Source organism: Dromaius novaehollandiae, chromosome Z (genome assembly GCF_036370855.1).
Source record: "Dromaius novaehollandiae isolate bDroNov1 chromosome Z, bDroNov1.hap1, whole genome shotgun sequence".
Lineage (NCBI taxonomy): Eukaryota > Metazoa > Chordata > Aves > Casuariiformes > Dromaiidae > Dromaius > Dromaius novaehollandiae.
Window position 1 is genome coordinate 35,125,424 of NC_088132.1, and position 23,584 is coordinate 35,149,007.

The following is a 23,584-nucleotide window of genomic DNA, read 5'->3' on the forward strand; positions in this document are numbered from 1 at the left end:
ACAGGTAATAGAGGTGCTGCTGGCACTTTCAGACTTGCGCTTCTCCGTAGCTGGTAATGATACAGCAGAGAGATGTGATCATAATGATACGTAAGTGAGAGTAAATTGCCTTTACAGTTTTGCTGGAAACTGATCTGACCGGCATATGTTGTTTCTGATTGACTTAGAAAGCAGATACATCTCAGAGATGTCCCTTCAATGCAAGAGTCTGAAAGAATAAAAGGAAATGTACTTTACTTCGAAAAAAGCTATAAATCAGCATCTGCTTCCTGTAAACACAGCGTAACCGATACATGTTGCTAAAAGGGACTTCGGGAAGTTAAAAAAGAGTCAGGTTTTCAAATCAGCGTTGGAAAAAGTTGCAGTCAACTCCAGGAAAGAAAGAGAGGGGTAATGTGTGCCTGTAAACAGCAGGTGCCAGGGTGCTCTTGCAAAGGTGATTCTGCTTTTTGCATGCTGGTGAAGAAGCACGAGTGTTAGAGAAGGTCCTGCATGGCACATCTCAAAATTTTCAGAAGCAGAGCTCTGCTTTCTGGACTGGTACAAAACTGAAATGGGGTTATACTTGTGCAGCATCTATGAAATGAAAATTTCTTCTTCCCCCTGCTTGTTACTAGAACTGTCTTCCTCAGAGTTTCCTCTGTTTCTCGTGAGTGGGACTCCAACGTACTTCCCCTTAACCAGGAGGGCGACATTGCCTTTGCTGACTCCAGTGGGACGTTCTCAAGTGGTCTGTTGAAGACTGGTTTGATTGCACGGTAATGCGATCTTTCTTTTTCATTTCTGGCTGCCAAGTGCCTACAGAAGGAGTTAGTGGTACTTTTAAATACTCTCCTAATATCGTTTTCCTTAGAAAATAAGGCCTATAGTTGCTTGGGTGATATTTGTGTGCAGACGTAGTCCAGTTCTGCGAAAAGGAGGGGGAAGTAATCATCAGGGAATCCCTGCATTAAGAAATGTTTCTCTTTACTAATGCAAAGAAGCTTAAACAACTGAATGAATTTTTTCCCCTGATAGACCATGAACTGCACCACTGAACTGCTTCAAACAAATTTGACTAGGAAAATAGGCACACAGAGAAGTCTGCCTGAGATTAATTTTTTTAGCAGAAAACCTTTTCAGTGTTAGATTCTGCTGTTCTTGCATAGAAAAAAATGGAATGCAATATGCTTTCCAAATGCTATGGTATATCTTCGTTCAGTCCAATACACAGAGTTAAGGAGGTTTTCAAGTCAGTTGCATTTCTTTTTTTCTCCTCCTAGGTTTCTAATACTGGAGCTACAGAGAGTATCCTGATTTCAGTCCTTCCCCTCGCATGCAACAGTCAATATTAGTAAACTGCACTTATGATCTATATTAAAAATGGTATTTTACAGTGGCAAAAGGCAATTTTACAAAATCCCTAGATGAATAATGACTTTAAAAACTCAGATAAAATAACAAAGCCTGCCTTCGTCCCAGAAGAGCAAAAGCTCTGATGCACCTACAAAAAATTTCATGAATACAAACAGAAAGATTAATTGCTTCATAGGCTATTTATTAAGTATTTCTGACTGTTCTGGCATGATTATTTCTCTCAAGGCTAAATGCAGTTCAAACGACTGAAAAGAAATACAGCAAAGAATGAGCTCTTGTTTATTCCCTGACATGCTGCCACAGGAATAGGCCTGCAATGTACAGCTAACCCTCCAGATGGCCCTTAGAGCAGGCTGGAGTGATTTGTTGTTGAACAGACCTTCAAGTACGGTCCGATAACGGTTAGATCAGCTCAGATTGCCTCACCTAAGCACCGCTGGGTTACTGAAATACCTGTGTGGCAGAGCTCCTGGAAGAGGCATGGCTTAGTAATGCAAAAGAAGGTGAAGGCAAGGAGTCTGGATCAGCATTGAACCGACACTGCAGATAGGGAGCGATGTACTTCCAACAGTGATGCTGTTGGTCTGATCCTGTGAAGAGAACAGGCAATTTGCCACTGCTGGGTAAAATTCTGACCCCAGTGGAGTTCACAGACTTGTGTGTGCCCAGGATGACCCCTTATTTTTTGTAAAAATTGTATTGACCTTCACGCAGTTGTGAAAAAACAACCGATTTATTCTTGTTTGTTTGAAGAATTATACTCTTCCTTCTTGATTTTTTTCCTGCTTTTTGGTGGTTTTCATTGTGCTGACCTTTTCTTAGAGTGTCTTCATTTTCCCCAGAAATGTTTCTGGGATATTTGATTATAACTTGTGCAAAGTTTGCGCTAATCTTTTAAAGTGTTTTGGGATTAAAAAATGTATTACAGAAGCATAAAATAATATTGTAGTGATAATAGCAGGTTGGAGGAGAATTTAATAGGATAAGAGGTAGCAGCTTTTCCTTTGTTATGCTGGGAGTGTTGCAGTATGAGCTTACTCTTTAGAAAGAACGTGCAAGTAATGAAAGCCATAACAATAATATCTGCCCATGTGCATTTCTGCTGGTAAAGAGAGCATAATTCCTCTGATAGCAACCGTGTGCAAATCTTGCATAGCCTGTAATTATCTGCACAGCTGAAGTAGTCTTGTGCTGGGCTGAATCTTGATCTTACAGCCATTTGTTTTCATCCGAGGCAGAATTTTCCTTTCAGCTCTATGAATAAGGTGATCATGAACGTGTTAGCCTTAAGAGGATATTCTTTTTGCTATGAGATTACATTACACTAACAAAGCAAACTGCCATTATGAGAAAAGAGTTTTGTTTGGTAAAAAAAAGAAAGTTATAAGTCTCTACAAAGATACTGTAAATCTGTATACATTTAGGTGTATGTGTTGTGAGCAAAGATATTTACATGGCGATGTGAAAATGTTGGCGCTTTTTAACTGAGTTCTGCTGTTTTGATTTTTTTTTCTTCCCTTAATCTGTGGCAGATACACATGGAGGCATTGCTGCATCAAATTTCAAATCAGTCTCAGTTTGGACTTCATCTGAAAAATAGCCACAAGAATATCTTTACAACCTGAATAGCTTTACTGAAGCCTCTGAGGCTGCTGGTATTACTCACATGAGTAACTTTGTACTTAAAAGGTTTTCTGCGCCAGCCATTTACCAGCTGACTGTGGATAACGTTAATAGCTGCATAAAGGGACAGCTACTTAGAAAAAATACAGATGTATTGGATGGGAGAGAAAGCATTGAAGGGCTTGAACGGTTGAGAAAGGGCCTCTTTTGCCCTTCTCCCCTCTACAAGCAGCACTCAGAGCAGTGAACATACCCCTCTCACCAAGTGGGTTGCAGCCACATGGGCTGCTCAGTTCTCTCTTCCAACCCACTTTGACCTTGCAGGGCTGATTTAGGGCTTCTTAGCAATGTAAAAAGGTAATCCTTTTCAAAGACAAACCAAGGACCAAAGCAAATCAAAATCTGTCCCAAAACAAGAATCTGCGATAAATAGCTAGCTGAGAGCTTATAAACTGGGACTCCTGCTTCTGATGCCACTCAGGAGGATGGGAAAGGCAACTTCTGCTGCTGCAGAGACCTTGATCTTATCCACCTTGATCCTTCTCATGATTGTAGAGGCAGCAGCAGCTGTAACCAAGCTCTCTGTATTTAACTGTGCAGGTGGGAGGCAGTATGCTGGCTAGCTGTATGGGTGAAGACAAAAGAAAAACTAGCTGGCTGAAGTAGGTATAGAGGTGGGTTACTTGCCCTTACAGAGAGGTGCCTTGAAGCAGTCTCTAATCCTAGTCAGTAGTTTAGTTTGCCTACGCCTGAAGTTGTTATGCAGCTCTGCTGCAAATTAGCAAGTATAGAAATACAGGCTTTTTCAAAATATTAGCGTCCTCTTTTACAGCTCTGTGAATGTGTGCCTGACCTTTGAAATGACTAAGACATTAATTCTTTTGGGACTCCAATGTTGAGGAGTCTGTTTTGGATTTCTGCAAGTTAACATTGCATTAATGATGTTCTGCATAATCACAAGTGTTAATATAATATGTTCTGCATAAAATAAGGCAGAAATATTAGTTGAATGGTATTTTAAGCTAGAAGGTCCAAAAATGATGGCTGTGCAACAGCAGCCTGTATGTAGGCAGAGTTGGCAGAGTTGTGCATGAAAGCAGATTTTGATGTGGGCATGTAAATTCCTTGTTTTGAGCATATGTTGGAGTAGCATAAATGTTAAGGTGCAATGTTCAGTAATCTAGTTTAGGAAAGGCAGATTCAGTTGGTGGATAATGAGGAAGGAGAATTCAGATTCAAAAACATCCTCTCTTCCACCCAGAAAAGCAGTCTGTGTTCTTTGTCATTCATACACTGAGCATATTAGGATTTTAGAAAAAGCACAATTGATGCCTTCAAATGGGGAAGGGAATGTAGCTACTCTAAATCACACTAAAAAGAGAACAGTTGATAGAAAACAGCAATAGATATTGCCAGGGCCATCCTTGCAATGAAAAGCTGTCAAGAATTTCTTAACTCGCACCATTGCCTGTTGCATGTGTATGGTCAAATTAGGAAATCCAAATTACCTTTGAAGAAATCTTCCTGAGTGAGATATTCAGTATTTGGTTCTTGAGGGATTTATCATGATGACATAAAGGTCTGAGATTCATGTTTGCATTAAGACCACATTATATTACTTCAATCCCAAAGTGGGTATAAATGTAATTGTCTTATTCTATTTAATTGCATAAAAGAGAATAGAAAGCCCCTGTCATTTTAAAATATATTTAAATTTTAATCTTTTAAAATCTTTTTCCCTTTCTCCCCTCTGTATATGCATTTCATCCCTTCTCAATCCTGCTAATTTTCTTAATTTTTAAATATAACCAGTCCTATTTGGACTGGGCTGTTTACTGGCTATCTGGTGTTACTTAGTGTACTTTCTAATCCGACTGTTAGCCAGCTGGCAAAGCAGACTTCTCTGATGTTTCCTAAATAATGTGCTCGAAGCAGCTCTGTTCACACAGACGTGTTGTTTTTCAGAATCCTTTTAGCACGTTGATGTGTACATGCTGGTGATGCTGCAGTGTTTCCATATGTATTGGTACGTGTGGGGGGGCTCCTTGGCGTTATCCGGGGCCGTACTGGTTGGAAGCAGTTATCGTTTCAAATGTTCTCCTTTGCTTGCACTGAACGAAGCCGCGTTGGGCTGACGTGCAGCCAGGAGGAGATTAGCTCCCACCGCCAGATCTCTGGCCCCTCTTCCGACCCCCTCCATGAGCGAGACGAGTGACTGACACGCAGCTCAGCTCTGGAAGTGCCACGCAGATAACCCCGTGTATTTCGGTGAACTCCTTTTGATCTCGCTTACTGCTAATCTGCAGAGCTGCATAGCTCCGGGGCTGAGTCATGAGCCGCTCTGCCGCTGCTGCAGCCTCTCGGCAGCCTCGGAGGGCAGGGGAGGCTGGCAGGCAGGGCTGGTGCCCCTGCCGCTCGCCCGCCAAATATGCACCCAGCACCCTCACGCTGTCTTTCATGGGCGGCTTTTTCCGAGAAGCTCCCCCTACGCAAGCTTCCTTTTAGGATATCTGAAATGGATAGACAACACTGCTATCTTGTTTTCCCTTCTTGCTATTAATAGCACGTGCAATCAGCACCCTTGGGCATACGGGCTATCGGCATTGTCGTTTTCTAGGGATGCTTGTCATACCTTGCCCTTGGCTCCTTCAGCGATTCTTACCTACTTTAAGGTACGATGGCACTGATTACGGGCTTGCAGGGTGATTGCTCTAGGCCCTAACGTCGTTTTGAAGTGATGTGAACGAAATGAAGAGTACCTTACCCACTCGCTGACTATCTTCTGTTCTGTAAAAGGTGAAATGAAGGCTGTCTTTCTAGCTCAAATTCTGCTGTCCAGTAAAAAGATCAACTCCCTGTATTAACAGCAAGATTTTCAGGCTGGAATTTCCCTGTTGTTGCAGGAAACAGACCAAAGGAATGATGCAGAGCCCAGGAGAAGTATTCAGAGTAGCATTGGAAAAGATCACAGAAGCCTTGACTAGGAATGCTCCAACACTTCATGCTTACTGACTGTGAAGGGCTCTTGGTTTAATGACACGATATTATCCCTGAACAAGTATAGTAATAGGAAAATGCATGGACCTGAGCCTCTGATGCTTTCACTCATGTTGATTTAACAGGTTACATAGACCTTTGAGATCTGTCATGCCAGAGTCAATCTCTGCTCCAATTTATATTCACTTGTATCTGATGGTGATGTTTTGTATACTAAAGGAAATGGAAACAAAATCATTTGGTGTCCAGCGTTCCCGTTATATCCTCAGGTTTTCCTGCCTTTTAGGCAGAATGTATCATAGCTTGAAAGTGCTAAGAATACATTTTCTTAATTTTTAGTTAATAAATCGTGCCAAAATTTCAGGATTCTTTCCAATTATTTCTTAGGTTAGTGACAGATAAGATTGTAAATGCAACTTGTTTTGATAAAAAAAGAAAATTAGAATGTTATGATTTATAAATAAAGCTGTCCTTAATCTGAGTTTTTAAATGTCAAATGAAGGAAAAATATAAAAGGTAAAGTTTTCGGAATTCACAAACAGTGCTAATCTGGCTATGCAGCCTTGATAATCCTGCAGGTTTGTGACCTGTATGGAAATTCTGTCAAGCAAGTCAAGTAGCAGTCTCCAAACCAAGTAAGAGAGGACAGGAAAACAGCCTTGCCCTCCTCCAGCACTGCTGAAGACAAGAGTCCTGGGTATCCTTTCATCTGATCTGCAAAGTAAAGAACTAGGGTAACACCTCCAGGTCTGCAGATGAAAACTGTGACAGCACTTTGGGGTCTGCAGTTGTTACCTTTAAGTCTCGGGTTGTTTCTAGACTCTTAAGGAGAGGTAAATAGAAGTCTCTGGTATGGCTCAGCTATTGCATGAACAGATTTTCTGAATTCTGTTTATTGTCTGGTATATTATAAGTATGGTGTAAGAAGATTTTGTGTGTGACATGTGACATGCAGTGTAATAATTGATGTGAGATGGACTTACTTAAGAAAGCAATGAGTGTGAGATGAGAGTAAATCATTCTTTGTTGAAGCATAGGCAAGAAAAGTAGGAAGAGGTTTGTGCTAAACTGTAGCCCAAACGTCAGCTGTGGGAGGTAGGTTTTACAGAACGCATTCCCGGTGTTTTAAGTACAGGTTTGCTGTTCATACCAGAGATGTGCAAAAATGAATTATGATTTCATGATGGGATACAAAAATGTGTTAGAGGTAATGAAGAGATGGGTAGTACTTTGGACACTTACGTTGAGGTTGTGTAAGGACCTTTTTTTATTGTGAATCTCTGTGCTGTTCTGGGATGTTGATTGTATCTTGAATACCTTAGTTTTTCAGAATATACTTCTTATTTCTGCTCTGCCTCAGTAAGAAATTTTCCTCAGTAAATAATTGAGTGCATGTATATGTATTTTCAAGCCCATCTTAACAACAGAAAAGCTTCAACCTTTGCTATTCCTCGAGCCAGCTTGAATGCTACTTTTCAGATAATTAGAATTAACAGCCAAACCATGGTGTGTTTTTGTTATATAAAATATATATTATTTCAGAAAAATACTTTAAGTATTATTTCTAAATTTAATGCTTAGTTCTAAAATAAAATGCATTGTAGAATTGCAGAGAGATATCAAAATAAATTTGTTATAAGAAACTTGTTACCGACTTAGGCATCATCCTGTGACTGCTCATGTATTGAGCAATTTTATGCACATGTAAAATAGTATTACTTCTGTGTGTAAAGTTAAGCCAATGAAGAACTCCTTAACTATGCTGGCACTTTGAGAAAATTATAGCTACAGTGTAAGGGGCAAATTGACAGGAGTTTTGCTTATCACTTATGACAGGCCACTCAGAAGTATCCTGTCATGCTTGAAAGGACCACTTAAAAGTATTCTGTCATTCAAAGAAAAAAAAAAACAGAAAAAAAATAAAATAACATGTTTGCCTGCTCAAAAAAACCTATTTCTGCTGAGTTTCTTTCACCTGCCTCACATCTCAGTGGAGTGCCTTTTATTCCTGAAGTCTGCATGGTATTAAAACATCTCTGCATCTTACCTAGCATTGACAAGCAGTGATTTTTCTAAGCTTTTTAGAATTTCATCTCAGCTAGAGGACCCAGAACTGTGAGGACAATTCAGAGATGTAGAACTTCATCCCTTCTTTGTTACGTTGTGTGCCAGTGCTTGCCAAATACTCTCCATTTTAATCCTTCCTTATTTTTTAGCTCCTTACCGAATTGTGTGTAAAACAGGAGAGTCTCAAGTGGAATCATGTTAATGCTGACCATAATGTTGGACTTAAAGAAATATGGAAAAATAACACACTTGGATCTGTGTAAATCCTGGGACAAATTCTCATCTTCAGTATCTTTTCAGTGTTAATTTAAAGGGATCCTCCTTTTGAATAGGAAAACAATTAGCCTTTTGAAAAAAGTTTGTGTAAAAAAGTGCTGTTTTGATTAGGCAGCCTTTTGGATCCACTTTTGTACTTAGTGCGAATGACATAAGTGACTGTTAGGTCAAGGAAGCAGAGTATCAGGATCCCCTGTACAGTTAAAGAGAGTATCTCTTTTCCCATGCGCAAATAAATTTGGGCTGTTAAACTTGAGAAAAGTGCAGTGTATTTTCATCTTTGTTTACTACATTACTTTTCACTTGGGCTCAGAGGAAGGTGGAAAAGTTCTGGCCTACCAGAACGTTCACTGGTCCTTGGCCTCCACCCTGACATTTTTTTTGTGGGGGGGATTTTCAGTCTCGTAAAGCAATATGTTTCCTGCCACTTTCTTTCTGGTGAGCTCCCAACCCCCTTTTTTGTTACATGTGTTGTTAGTGTTGTAAGGCCTATCCTGAGATTTAAGGTTAAGAATAAGAAGCATAGAATAGAATGACAGAGTCTGAGAGGTTGGAAAGGGCCTTCAGAGATTGTCCAGCCCAACCTCCCTGCACAAAGCAGGTCAACTAGAGCAGGTTGCCCAGGACTGTGTCCAGTCAGGTTTTGAATATCTCCAAGGATGGAGACTCCACAAACCCTCTGGGCAACTTGTTCCAGTGTTCAACCACCCTCACAGTGAAGAAGTATTTTCTTATATTGAAATTGAATTTTCCGTATTTCAGTTTTTGTCGATTGCCTCTTGTGCTGTCACTGTGCACTGCTGAGATGATGTCTATTGCTTCACCATAGATAATGACAGTGTGGTTGTCACAGTTGTGTGCGTAGTCTTGCACCCATCACATAATCAGAAATGCTAGTATTTTGGTTACATCACTGGTCATGCGATTTGGTGGAGATGTTAGGGAATGTGTCTATCCTTCCTGCCATCATAAAGGGTAACGTGGTCTGCACTGGCCAAAAAGATGTCACCTCTTCATTTAGAGAATATGAGCAGCCTGGCCAATACATTGTTTCCTGTAATAGAGTGGGGGTTTTTTTGTTTGTTTTTGAAATTCTCCAGTATGAGTGAAATGCAACGGTACTGGGTTTGTCTTTGCTACATAAAATTCATTTTTGTGTCACTGTTTGTAAGTGAACAAAAGGTACTTATATGAACAGTGGAAAAATATTAGAAGTATGTTTAGTAGTTTTAAGTATTAGGAAAGAATATTTTTACAAGACATAAATTTTGAGCAAATTGTACACATCAGCATCCCCTTCATATGACTTCTGTCTTCTCTGTTTTTTTTGGATCAGATCAGAGTTTTCATCGTAGGTGAGAAATCTGGCCCAGAGTTGACCACCCAGAGACCACAAGGCCCAATGAGAAGGGACCACCCAAATACTGATTTTCCACTACATTCAAATCAGAGGTAAGTAAATTTATGGGCACACACTCAGAAGTACATGCTGAGGTCTTGAATTGTTCAGGATGAAGTGGTAGGGCTCATAGTTCATACAGGAAATCTGGTAAAAATACATTGCACAGCTATGTGACTGAAGTTTGAACACGTCACATTTTAATACTGTAGACCTAGGAATATATAAAACGGATGCCAGGACAGCACAAAAAGGTTGTACACTAGAGAGCTGTCAGTTCATATACTTTTACAGGCACTGTGAAAAGTTAACAAAACAAGTGGTTCTTTGTAGAATGGTCATTTTTGTTTCTGCTGCTGTTTGTTTTTTTGGTAGCATATTCTGCAAAGTGGAGTCTGCTGTTACGGTAGCATAAACACAGAACGAAAGTGACTGCTTCCTACCTAAATTGCAGTTTGCTGTTTTAGAGCTCAACACACTCAATTCATTCAAGAATTCAGTGTGCTGTTCTGTTCCATCCCTGTAAAATCTGTATTTTAGAGGTTTTCACATAAGCGAGGAGCCAGCTGGTGTCAGGGAAATTATATATTTGGAGTTAGTGTGATGAGGATTCTCATTCCAGGGAAGTTGGTGGGATCCCCTGTGTGTAGGGGATAATAAAAGACTTTGAAATGATAAGCCAGACCCACTGTGGATGAACACCGTGAAAATTTGTAGCTCATTGTAGCTGTTAAGCATTAGCAATGTTATGTATCTTAAGCTTCTGCAGTTAATTTTTCCATTTAATTTACTCTCAGAAACATGGGGCTACTGAACAGCAGAGTTCTTCCCCTCCTCTCTGCAAATGCCTCTTTATACATAGAAAACCTGTGAAGAAGTTTTACTGTATCCCTGCTGCTAAAGGTGATGGACTATTCAGATTTGAAACTTTTTAACCAAAAGATGCCTTGTTCATAGAACTTGTTTTCAACAAAAGTTTCAACCTGGCATATACTATAGAGGTTACTATAGACAACTCTTTCCTGTTTTGGCATCCTGCTAATTACGGGAATCCCTATGCCCAAGTGATGCTGACTTTCCCTAGAATGTTTATGTGGAAGGTGTGTGGTGTTTTTGTAGTTGTGATCATGACTGGTCCATACCCCACGCCGAGAGATACAATGCAAAGACGAAGTGAATTCATTTTCACAGATTTAGGAAGGTTCAGTTTATCCTTCCCTCCATCAGTGACTTGTCTACATAATAATGTTCTTAAGTTTGTTTTTTCTATGAATTTTTTTCCTATGGATGTTCTGCAGCGGTGTTGTCTTGGGGCACCATGGCTGCCCTTACGATGCCTTTTTCCTCCAGGAAGTGTGGTGCTTGTAGTCAGCACAGAACACGGAATGAACCTACAGCTGTGCTGACGATTTAAAACTACTTTTTAAATAGTCCAACGTGTATGTAAAGTGTTGTATTTGAAATGCACTTTCAGTGCCGGTCACTTCCAGTGCTCAACAAATAAGTACCGTATCGCTAGCCTGTGACACTGCCAATGGCAGTAGGATATCTAGACTCCGTGGGAATGTGCTCCCAGAGCTCTCAGACTCTGCATTTCATTTCTGTTTTGCTACCAAATATGGTCACATTTGTCTGTGCAATGTAAGACTCACTGTCATGCACACGAATGTTTGTGGTTTTGTTGGGTTTCCTCTTCCCTATAACTCAAGATGAGGAGTTCAGTGCCCCTGAAAACTTATGCAGTATAGGTAAAGAATATACAGAGCTTTATTTCTGAGCAATATGGCTTATGCCAAGGGTTAGGTATATCCCTAGGTATCCCCTGAGTCAGCAAGTGAACTGTCTTGGCTCCAGCCCTGACCTGGACGGAAGAATAAAAATTTTTGTTTACATGGGTGAAAGGCTGTTAATTTGATTATTAATATTGAACAGATGCAATGCATTGTGTGAAAGAGACCACAAAGAGCAGGCAGAATGAATTTCTGGCAACTGATGCAAATTAAGATTATGGGCTGCAGTCCTGCCTCTACCTAACTAAATATGAATAAAGAATGCAGTAAAAGTAGTTAAAGTATTTGGTTTGCAGAGTCTAATTTTCTTTCCAGTGTCAGCCTCCTTTCAGGCATAAAATTAGGCATTAGATAATGAAACAGAATTTGGGTCACTCTTACTGTACATTAACAGTGGAAGGTTATTACTTTATAAATCTCTTTTCTAATTTTTTAAATCACTTGAGTATAATTTCCATATTCTCATTTTATTCTTTCTCATACTTTATCTTCACAGTTTCTTGATTTTTTTTTTGGGGGGGGGGCAGATTCTTACGAGTGCTGCTGTAATTTAGGTATCTCTTAGTATTTCAACAAAATGCTGTTTTGGAGATATTCAGACTTATTTACCCGGAGATGGAGTTTGGCCTTTAAGGATCCTATTTTTATTTGTTTTATTTGAATTACAGAAAATGTTCAAAGACTCCAGTTGAATTATGTCTCTATTGTCCAAAGCGGTCTGTGTTCTCATCCTAAGGGACAGATCCTGCTTTCAAAAGGATGATGGTTGATTTTGTTGATTTTTTTTTTTTTCGTTTTTCTCTGCACGAGGAGGTACAGTACATACATATAGCCAGGAAAGATATTCAAAAATATTGAAACTATTGGAAAGGAAATAAAATATTCCACTTTTCCTCAATATTCCTATATTTTTTGTTAAATTTCTCTCTCTTGTAGTCCAGTAGGTACTTAGATTGTCTTGAGACTGTTGAACACAGATCATCCATGTATGTATTACCACATGCAAATACAGATTCTTGGATCTTCTGACTTCCGCGTGTGATGAGCTTATTATTAATTCCATTACTTTAAACTGTTTGTCTTGAAGGCATTTCCATAGCTATCACCCTGTTTAGTGAACTAGTGTGCAGTAGCATATAGCAATGTCAAAGAAAGACATACAGATTCTGAATATTTCTTTTTTCAGAAATCTTTTTCTATATAGGGTTCTAAGTGCAATTGGCAAGTCAGAAGGCTACACAGGACCTTATCTATTGTGAATATTTTTGCAGAATTAGCTTATTCAGAGATCTGTGAATACAGCTCAGGAGAATAATATGGAACATACAGAATGATAGACAGTGCGGGGGAAGCAATCTTTCCTACCCAGCTGTCTGCCATGTATTGGATATATATTTTCTCTTAGATGACATGAGGAATAGAACCTGAAAGTCATTGTATGCTCTTCTTACCAATCTGCAGTACCATTTCTGGTAAAATTTTATAGTAATTATAGACTACTTCTAGTCAATGTACTGCTTTGTCCACTTTCTCAGTGCGGCATGAGTGGAAGATTTTTTTCTCACTAGGAAACAGAGCCAGTCCACATGAGGACCACTGATTCCTTGCTGACTCTTCATTGGGCTCAAACTCTTTTATTTTGTGACTAATGAGTCTGTTGGTATTTATATAATAATGTGGCAGTGTTCTTCAGGGAAACTACTCTGCTTCAGAAGTCCTACTCTTTCTTTGCCTAAGCAGATCTAAGATACGAGTCAGAGAGGTAGGATGGACTATGTGGTTGTTTTGTAGGCGGCTTTGGCAAAGTGAAATTAAGCGTTTCTGTAGGAGTTTTGTGGTATTTATACCATATGCTTGTTGATATCTTTGAATATTTCTTTCCCCCAGATTTCTTTTCTGTGGTTCCATGGTAGTCTAGGGATTGTGATCGTTCTGGCAATCGCTGTTCCTGATTGGAGTGGTGTTGACTTTGCAGGAAGACATCCAAGAACTCTGCAGATGGTGATAAGGGTTGCTCCCTGCTGATGAGACCCAGACACGATCAGGAAAGCAACCTATGTCTACCATGTGGAGGAAAAAAAAAAAACAACTGCAAAAATAACGCAAACCCTAGCTGGTTGTTTAGGCTGATGTCAGGGATACAGATTTTATAAAAATAGTCAGCCTGTCAGATCCACTCCATTTCTGCCAGGTTCTGCGATGCCACTTGATGCAGCTAACAGGCAGAAAAAAATAGTATTGCTGTGCCCCGTACATGCAGATGATGGTCAGGTTCATAGGCACCACAAATGTCTACATAGACTATTGCAAAAATTAGTACTGACTCAAAATTTGATGCTGTCTTGAGGACTTCTGTCACTAAGCCAAGCTTCCTCTCCAAGTTAAGCCTATGTAAAGATAAGTATTCATTATTGCATGCCTGCATTTTGCATGGCTCTGTATATGCCTGAATACACACCGTGGTTAAATGTCTAGCTGTCTGCAAGGACACAAGGAGGGGCATTTCTGAATATAATGTAAGAGTTATTTGCTGCACAAAGGTAGGTTTTCAGCAGTTAGTTTGCTTCTAAGAGTTTTGATGTACAAAACTCTGGTGTTTCTTTCATCACACTGGCCAAAAAAGTCAATCTATATTTAGAAGTGCCCAAGCTGCCATGTTCACATGTAGATACAAATTTTGAGCTACAGTTCAGTTTTGTACCATTTGATGTTTTTTGACCGTCGGCTTAAAAAACAAAGGCTTTTATGTTTTTAATTAAAAATACCTCTGAAAGGTATTAAAAACACCTAAACTTAGCTGTGTTTTTTTCCTTCATTGAAACTTTTCATATCATTAATTACTTTTGCTGTTTTGTTCTAACAAAACACAAATAATACACTATTTCATTTAGGTTCCTGGCTGCTCTATGGGTGCATGGGGAAAAAATAACTCACATAAATATGTCCTGTGGATTCTTAATCTGTGAGGTTTATAAGCATGCGTAGCAGCCACATTGATGTGCTAAGGTACCGAACTGTCAAGGTTCTTTGTGCGTGAAATCCCCCGTCTCCCACCTCAGGCTGGGGGCCTTTTGCCGGTGAGCTGAAGTTCTACCAGTGCAGCAATCAAAACGCCTACGGATGTTCTGAAAACATCTGCTACCTGTTCTGGTCAGAGATGACCCTGAAAACTGCGTAAGGTTAGATTCCAAATCAAATCTGGTTCTAATTTCTGTCTTTCCTATCTGGAGTGTGTCATATGAATGAGTGTGCAGATAACTGGTATCATGGCTTTCTGGTCCACCACTGGAATCTATAGACTACCTCATGCTATCCTGTAGCCTACAGATATTGCAAATCATACAGAAGAAGTAGGTGACAGATCTCTTTGGGGAGCTATACACAAATGTAAAATAATAGGAGAGGCATTTTCTATTTCTGTGACTCCACAAGCAGATAGTTTATCTCCTATACCGTTACTGTGAAGAAAATGGCTCAGAATGTCTAGAAATCTTCTAAAAAACTCCCTGCAAGTTGTTCTGTATTGCATTTCTGAGTTCTAGGAGAATGGAATCATCTTTTCAAAATTTGTAGCCTTGCAGAGCCATGCTGGAACAGAAATCAACATTTTTGCATATTGAATGTCTGCTTCTGCATCAGGACTGAATAATGCTGCTTCTTGGCACCGCTAAACAAACAGGGTTTTTTAAATTTTGTAAGAAGAACTTCTAAACAAGAAGGGGGAAATATTTCCTTAGTACTTGATATTAAAAAAGTGACAGCTGTCATAAGCTTCTCAGAGCTTTGAAAAAGCTGGAACTAAAACGTGTGAAGAGTCACACGTATAAAAAATTTTCTGCTGTCTACACAAGGATTTTGCCTCTAAATCACATTTATAACAAGGAAAAAACAGGATACTGAAATATAGATACATAAAAATTAACAATACACACTTTTAAAAGTTGTGTATTCTTTTTTATATACAGATTCACAGACTTGAAACTTTATAAAATCCCACCAACTGAATAACACTAATAATTACAACCCCCATGCCTGCAGGACAATTAAATTTCCTGTGTCTAGGACTGCATTTGTATATTAAATAGTTAATATAGTATACATATATATGCTACAGTGTTGTTTATTATTCTTCGGCTAAACTGCACCAGAGACTTTAAAGAAAGCAAGCTCTAGAGTTGTAGAGGACAAGTCCTGCTTACATCAATGCCCTGTTCAGCACTGGTGCGCTACACAAGGCACAAGAGAGTCTCCCTTCCTGCATCTCCTGAGAAAGTATCCGTTTGCTAAGTCATCTCTAAATGAATCTTCAGAATTCATGAACTTTTATTAAAGCTGTCTCTGCTTAATACTGCTTCCACTTCTGTCTGGATGGGACTTGGATTCCTTGTTGCTACCGTTCATTTAGAATAAGCGTGCTCAGTGGCTCACACTGCTGCCTGGGAGGAAAAAAAAAGAAAAAAAAAAGCCTGTCTGAGAGCTGGCTTTGATCTAGGATGAAGGCTTCCCTACTGTGGCTCAGCAGGTAGCAGGCTGCCCCTCCTGCTCACTTGAGATTTTTAAAGTATCTTATCTCCCACAATGATTTCTTTGTCTTTGCTTTTCAACAGAGTCTCTTTATTGAATCCACAAGAGAAGAAAAGCTTAGATGAATCAGGAAAAGGAAGGCATCTTTTCCTCTGGGTACTGTACGTTTCCACTTTTGTGAGGCTCTGCTCCATCCTTTCCAGTGCAACAGCATTTCATAATAAAAACATTCAATGCACTGTGTGAAGCTTCCTTTCTTCTCACTGCTACAAACCCCTTTGTTGGCTATAAAGATCTCAAGTGCGCATAAAGATCACAAAGTGCAGCGCAGCGCTCTTTGGATATAATACCTTGTTCCTGAAAGCATGTAATGTCTTGGATGTAATACCTTGTTCCTATTCAGCTGTGTTAGCATGGCACTGTGCCCAAGCTAAGGGGTCTTGCAGCTTGAGGAAAAAACTATGCTACAGCAGCTATCCTGCGTTGACTTCTGAAGCCAGCGTGGCTTTCACTCACTCTGTCACTTATGCTTTGCTCCGCTGTGGGATGCAGACATGACTTACGTGATTCTCTTCTTTCTGGAAGCTTCTAGCTAGAACTGTTCTTCTGCTTATTGAGGAGAAATCAGCAATATTAAATCTTTAAAAGTGTAGAAATCTTGTTTTTCCTTTCTGCCTTTCTCTCGTGCTATTGCAGTAAGATCATAATATGTTTCAGTCTTCTTTCACTCTGTCTTTTGCTGTGCCTTAAATATGGAAGTACTCCAGTGCATGTCACATTCACATTGGATTTCCCAGGTGAGGTCTTAGGCTCAAATGAGGCAAAACTCTGTATGTTTTCAAGTTTATTAGAAGCCAAAATCCAAAATATAGCTTTGAAGGATGAAACTTTGTGAACTAACCCAGAAAAGTACAGAATCTTCCTGGGTTCATGGTAGGTCAGTTTTACATGGGATGCTAGACTATTACAATGTGTAGCATCAATGTTTTATGATAGGAAAATGAATAAGCATTTCTAATATCTTGGTACTAGTACCTTGCCTCCCATCCTGAGATTTCATGCTGTATTTCAAATGTTAAGAAGCCTACAGCAATGCCGTAAAGATAGATAACATTAACAATGAAGGAACTGGGGCCAAAGGGGCTCAGTGTTGTGCTCAGGATTGTACTTACGCTTGTGGAGCCAGGAATACACCCACTCTTGCACCTTACAGAAATACCTTCCATTCTTTCTGCCTTCCTCATAAGAATTATGTTGCTTTCTCTTCAGGATAATTATCAGTAGAAAAGATATTACTACAGCTATACAGCTAAGGTCTAATTAGAACCAATAATATTAGGAGATTTGTAATTAAACAGATACATTTTTATCTTTTAAGAATTTTGTCTATCCTATTGCAATCCTGTGGATTGCAAATGATTGTGTATGCCTTTTACCTTGTAATATCAGAATCTGGCAGTTTCCTTGCCTGTAAGAGTTAGTACTTGAAATCAGATCCAAATTGCTATTTTGGCAAGATTTCCTTAATGTGCACTTTCCTTGCTTTGCAAACTTGCTGCTGATAAGCCAGCAGATGTACTGCAAGCAGCATTGTAGGATGACAGCATGAATGCTGTATAATACACTTGTTTTTTTCTCCTCACTTTTCTTATTCTTTTCTCCTCCTCCAGCAAATTTGCTCTGAGGCATTCTTGGAAAAGTGCCCATCCAGAAATATAAACTCTTCTGAAATTCTCAGCCTTTGATTTCTGATACCCTTTTCATGGAGTAGTTGAATTAGAAAGGATTCCCAAAGCAATTTTTGTGGACAACGTAGCTGGAGAAGGCAGGGCGGGGCAGGCAGAAGATCCCTGGAGATGTGAAGGCCGGAGTATAAAAAAGGCTATTTGTATTCTGTGTGACTACTCCAGGTAATATAAATTGTACTAGAGAGAAAGAACAATGCAAATCGTTCTTCTAGTTCATTTACTTGTTTATTCCATTGTGCATTCGTCTTTTCTATCCACTGTCTTCTACATCTGTCCTTGGATAAGGTTTGGGGTACTGCTCCTGCTCTATTTAATTTTGTCAGCTACACACTTAAACTACAAGTAAAGAAAGGAAGTATAAGGTCTGTTGGTAGGGGAGTTGTTAATGGACTCCAGTGCCAAAGGGATGTAGTAAGTTTTGGCGTTTGCAGCAATAACATCTACGTATGTGCTGCTCCCATAGGACCAGCTCAGTGGAAAACCACCTTGTTTACATCCATACCCTCAAGGCTAATCCATGCAGACTTTATGGCACACTGCAGGGTACTCTTAGAAAATGTCTCTCCCACAGGGCCTTGGCTAAGTCTATCTAATGTGTGTTTCTTCCCCAACTTGTCTGCCCCAACTCTTCTGCTTTTGGCTCCTCTGTGTAGAATACTGACTGACTTGTGCCACAAGTCCACCAGCACCTTGTGGCAAAAGAGGAAGGAGATGTGGGACCATGGACTCGGACCCTTCCCTGCCTCTCCCTATTAGCCAGATGCCCTCTCCCATGGAAGACATGCTTGCTTGGGAGTCGGCTGCACTCAGCAGGCCCCAGAAAGATGGCCTAAGCCACTGCGCTGCAAGTGTGATAGTAAAGTGTTTCAGGGATCAACAGTCTGGCAACTTAGATTGTTCTCCAGAGCACCTTGTCAGGAGACAAAACACCTGTAAAAGGGATACACGCTTGTTCTATATCAGGAAAAAGTGTATTATTACTGTGCAGGACAAAAGTAAAATTTCTTTTCCCATTTTCAGGGGTTCTGAGCAAAGAACAGGATGCCTCAACATCCTGCCATCATTTAGAAGTCACAAGAGACAGAGGAGACTGTTTCCTGTCTTACTATATAACCTAATTTGGCGTCTAAATTGATAATATGAGGGTTGTGTGTCCAAGCAGCTGCCTTTCCTAGGTGACACACAGCAGCCCCACAAGTGCTCTTAACCTCTCCTGAAGTTTGTCCCCATCCTTCATTTTTGCAGAACTGAAGTTATGTGGGATCTGGCTTTTGGAATCCTTCGATGCAGGTTTGGTGTGGACTTTCCACAGACATACACCTGGCAGTGAGCCATTGCCATATGCACTCTGAACCCATCCTGATTCAAGAGGGAACATTATTCAAATTATTTTCAGGATAAAGGGAACCTGTAGCTCCTTCATGCAGAGATATTTGTTGGAAAAATGCAGGGAGAGATGCTCAGGATTCTCTCTCCCTCTCTTTCTTTCTCTCTATCTTGACTGCTATGTGAATGCTTTGGAGATGTCCCTGGACAAGGATGGGTGAGTGTCCTGCTTTAGTAGCAAATTGTATTAGGCAAGGATTCAACTGGCCCAGTTCCTGGCATACAGTGATGGTTGTGAAACGGATAGAGAGAGATTCTCAGTATGAGGCCAGTGCCAAGCCTGCCCCCTCCCTTCCTCCCTCTCTGCCTGCCTTCATCCAGCAGATACCATGCAGGCCAACCCTCTGGCCCTGAAAAGCCATCTCACACAAGAGTGTCAGCCTCGCTGCCCAGTTCTTACTGGGAAGTGGACTTTGGGTGACTGAGATTGGCAGACAGCAGATCTGACTGAGAGGGTAGTCCGTTGTAGATGTGAACATGTTGCTATGGGCCATTAAGTGGATAGGTGGGCTGGGGGGCAAAGGAAGTAGGACCATAATGTCCCATGGGCCTATTATTCTTGCTATTGTATTACACTAGGACAGCCTAAATGGCTCTGAAATGTGTTTCTGTGGGCTCACAGATGAATGGCTGCCCAAGTTGTGTGGGATCTGTGGGGCCACGAGCCAGCTCTGTCATTGGGTGTGGCTTGGTGAACTTGGATTGCTTCTGGCAAGGACTTTCCTGGGTATCAGACTGTCCAGAGTGCCTGAGGTCTATATGGACCTTCATATTTCCCCTGGCAGTCCAACTGGGTCACCATTTCCCCAGCATGCCTGGTGTGCTCCAGTGCCATGACAATGTGAATGAGGATTTGGCCTCGAGAGGACCAAATGGCTGCTGAGACTGCAGTTGCTGTGCAGTGCAGATGCAGCCATACAGACGACAGTGCAGCATAAGGATACTTTGAACATTGGTGACTCCATCTAGCCTTTAGAAAACCATCCTGAGCTCCCTGTGAGGGGTAGAAGTAGGAGCAGATACGTTTGGGTTCATCTTGGCTGTTCTTCCAATGCGATTTTCTTAGATCTTTCTCTTGCTGAGAAAACGTAACACAAACAGAAAATGGGGTAAGATTCTGCAGAAGTGAATTTTAAAAATGCATTTTGGGTATAGACTCTCTTCATATCCTAAAATAATACTAGTTCACCAGACCATGTCTCACCTCCAGCTGGCAGTTAGGACTCCAGTATCCTGTTGTTTTAGAAGTGTGATTGCCTTGTTTGTCTCTATTCCCTCGCCTGATGAACCAGTGACCCCATCACGTTGTTTCATGTCACAGTCCTGTAAATGAACGATTGTACCACTCAGCTGTGAGCTGTTCACAGGACAGCTGCAGACAGAGAAAGAAAGAGAGTAAGACAACATGCTTGCATTTTTTTTTTTTTTTTAAGTTACAGCTGGTTTGGGGTACATTCGTATCTTGGTAATTGGGAAATCTAATTAGACATCCTGGAGTCCTGATGAAGTGGCTTTTACATTTAGAAGAGATTTTGAGAATAATCATCTGTAAAGACTTGGGACCCATGTTCCATTTACATGTGCAGTTTCTATGGTTGTACAAGTAAGTGCTATAATTGCCTGTAGGAATTCAGTAAATGTTTGCCCAAATGGAAGAAATTACAAATACTTCCTAACATTCAGTTCTCATGTCCCTGAATTTAGAATTAGGGAGACAGCTGACATTAAATACTATACTTGAGTTGAAATGCAAGAACAGAAATGACATTCTCTTCACTTAATCTCTGTCTCTTTCGGCAACTTCTGTATCAATAGACTGAAACTTAAAATTTTCTGGCTATTGAACACCTGGTTAACCACCACAGAAATCCTTAGTAATGACTGAGTATGTCCCATTACATGGAATATATGCTAATTTTGTTCCCATTAAGCAGCATTCGTTGCTATTGCCTCTCATTAGATAAATAATTTCTGAGGGAGATATACTAATTAAGTGTTTTTCCTCATTATGTATTTCATGATTAAGTGGAGTTTACGATATTTACAACAGTGTAAGTCAAACTATTCAGAACTAACCATGCTGATATTTATAGCAATAGAACATAGAGAGAAATTGCTTATGATTCAGTGTTCTTCGTTACTAATTTTGAAGGGTATTTTTAGTTCTCTTAGAGGTGCTTTCATTCCTGTAATGAATAAAATTATCCCTAAGTTGATAAAGTGTTTTGGGATTCTCTGGAAAGTAAACCCTTTCATAAGTTTTAAATGCCATTGTTATTTCAGTTCTCTGAGCTCTCTATTGCTGTCTAGCAGCTGATTTGGATATTTATAATAATAATAATAACCTGTCTGCTTTAGCGCTTTATTGCCACATAAAGCTTTTTGATGCAAGACTATGGCAATCAGTTGGAACACTTAGGCTTGGAATAGATTTTTGTTAAATCTTATGGCAGCTTATTCTCTGCCAGCACTACCAGCTTTTTATTCCTTCTTGAATATAAACCAGTTTTTAATTTCTTGTTTGCATTTTCTTAGAGGTGCATAAAGTATTAATATCCTATTTGTAGCTCATAGAATTTTATTAAATATTAGCTTTTATACACAGCTTTACTTCCAGCACATCAAGTTCCTGTGTCACATGGATGAGCCTACCAAGATTAAAATGTTTCTGTGGTTATCATTTGGGCCTGGGTAAATACCATACCAATTAAAATAACTTCTGTTAGAAGCAAAGAGTGGTAGAAATAATAGAAAATTAGCCACTGAAGACAGAGAATCTTGACTTTGTCATACAACAGACAGCACTGTGATATCTCATGTACTAGGGATCAGGAAAGAGTGCAGTTTCCTTTCATCGCAACAGTTCAGACTGTTGCTGCAGCAGTTTTCAAACCATGCAGTTTTGTTATGGATCTCCTGCTGTTTTGGCAATTTTAATTTAATTTAAATGTTTTGTTATTCCTGATTTCTTCTTTCACATTTCAAAAGGATTTGATCTTAGACAAAATGCTTGTCTTGCAGGACCGTGGACAAGGTAAATGCCTTTTTCCTTCCTACTTGTTCTCCATCATGTGGGCCCTTCATTGTGCCTTTGCTCTGTTCCTTCAAATCTCTGTACCCTATGAAGCAAGCAGAGGCTCAGAGGCCAGACAGCTTGTTCTGCTTTTGTTCCTCTCTTGAATACCTGAAGCTATCACCACCCAGCCTGTTCTTCTCCTTGTAGTCATTACTTTCTTATTAAGGCAGAAGCAATTAAATTATTCTCTTTCTGTCCTTCACTCCATCCTCAGTCACACAAGAATCGAGGGAGCTGCTTGTGTAGCTAACATTTCTGTGTGCTCTTGCGAGGTGGATGAGCTGTTTCTCGGATCGCTGAAACTGAGACTGTTGAATGTTTCTGAGAAAGCAAATGTGGTTTGGCAAGGATCGTCCATTTACAAGTGCTCCCAGCGAGCTGCCAAAGTCCTCACAAAAGTTCTGGGTTCCCATCTCTGGGAGAAACCCAGGAGGTCCGAGCACGCGCTTTTGAGTTCTGGGGTCCTTCTTGCAAGTGCATCCCAGAGCTTCGCTATTTGCATACAAAACAGCACAACTCAGCACAAGTAGAGTAGATATAACGTGATGTCCTATGATTCAATATCAGTCAGTCAATTCTGGCTTCCTTGGGGAGACTGTAAAATATTGGAAATATTTTTAGTCTAAAGTAGAGAAATCACATTTCTCTAACCCCCACCCCATACACACTTTTCCCTTCAAGTCCCAGAATTGTCAATCAGAGTTTTAAAACGTGTATGCAGGATATGAAATAGGCTTACCATGTGCAGGTTATCCAGGGAACCAGAGGACTAAGTAATCCCATTAGTGCTGCCCAGAACAGAGTACATAGTCAGGGTCAAGCAGCTCCTGCGTTCCAGTGCATAGATTTGGCATTCCTTGATTGCTGTCACTGATCTTTTCTTTACTCTTTTATAATAAAAGAGTGCTGAAAATGTTTTATTTCAATAAAGGGGGATTTCTTGACTTAGTGGCAAGAAAGTGACCTAAACTTGTGGGACAAATAATTGGTATTCATTTCCATGACTAAATGAGATAAGGAGAACCAGGGATTAGGAATGTCACAGATCAGCAAATTGACCTGGGGATAGCTTTCTAAGGTTTTTTTTACATATACCATTCTCAATAACTGAAAAAAATGCATTTCAGAAAGAGTCTTAATGTGTTCTCAATAAAGTCTCAAACTTTTCTTTTTTCTCTCACCATTTGGCTTCTCCAAAAAGTTTGGAATGGAGGAGACTGAATTATATCTTAGTGCAGTCTCTGTGCACAGGAGAGAAAAAAGAAACTGCAAAACCAATCAGTGTATGTAGGGGAGGTAGAGAAGGGTTTGTGTGAGTTTATTAGGTAAGTCATTGACTTTC

General features: G+C 40.0%; 1 long non-coding RNA gene across 2 annotated transcripts in view; it reads left to right on the forward strand.

Annotated features, from left to right (window-relative positions):
* Positions 1 to 9,656: 9,656 nt before the first annotated feature.
* Positions 9,657 to 23,584, forward strand: part of LOC135324780 (uncharacterized) — a 155,687-nt gene continuing 141,759 nt past the window's right edge. For both annotated transcript variants that reach the window (XR_010386033.1, XR_010386032.1), the window contains exon 1: positions 9,657 to 9,771. This is a non-coding gene — a long non-coding RNA (uncharacterized LOC135324780). The remainder of the gene's footprint in view (positions 9,772 to 23,584) is intronic.